We start from the raw sequence: 538 nt of genomic DNA, 5'->3' as shown, positions 1-538 counted from the left end.
CGCTGCTGAAGGAAGCCCTCCTAGCTCAGTGGCATGTCGCTGGGGTTCGCCTCAGCATCTGCCAAGGTCGACGGTTTTGTAGCCGCCAAAGTTTACTTGCGGGAGAGTCTTGAATCCATCTTCCCGGAGAGGCGCTGGCCCCTCTGCGTTGGGCTCCCTCCCTCTCGGGCGCTCTTGCACTCGGAAGGTCTGTCTCGCTTTCTCTTCCTTTCTCAGGTGGTGTGTGAATGTGCGTGAATGTGCGAGGAGAGGGAGAGTGAGTGTGTGGGGTGGGGAGTGTGAGTGTGGAGTGTGAGCAAGCAGGAGTGGGAGGTTTTGTATCTCAGATGAATCCGCTCAGCTGGAATGCCGCGGAAAGCAATGCGCCACGAGCCCGCGCTGGGCTAGGGACACGGGTGCCAGTGCCCCCCGGGCCAGCCGGGCATGGTGTGCGGGAGCTTTGCTGCCGTCTGCGCCTACTAGTCTGTCTTCCCTACGCACCCGCTGCCGCTGCTACTGCTGCTGCTCCTCCCGTTGCCGCAAACTACTGGCCGCGGAG

Source organism: Myotis brandtii, unplaced genomic scaffold (genome assembly GCF_000412655.1).
Source record: "Myotis brandtii unplaced genomic scaffold, ASM41265v1 scaffold305, whole genome shotgun sequence".
NCBI lineage: Eukaryota > Metazoa > Chordata > Mammalia > Chiroptera > Vespertilionidae > Myotis > Myotis brandtii.
The sequence above is the reverse complement of the archived record's forward strand: the minus strand, read 5'-3'. Positions refer to the sequence as shown.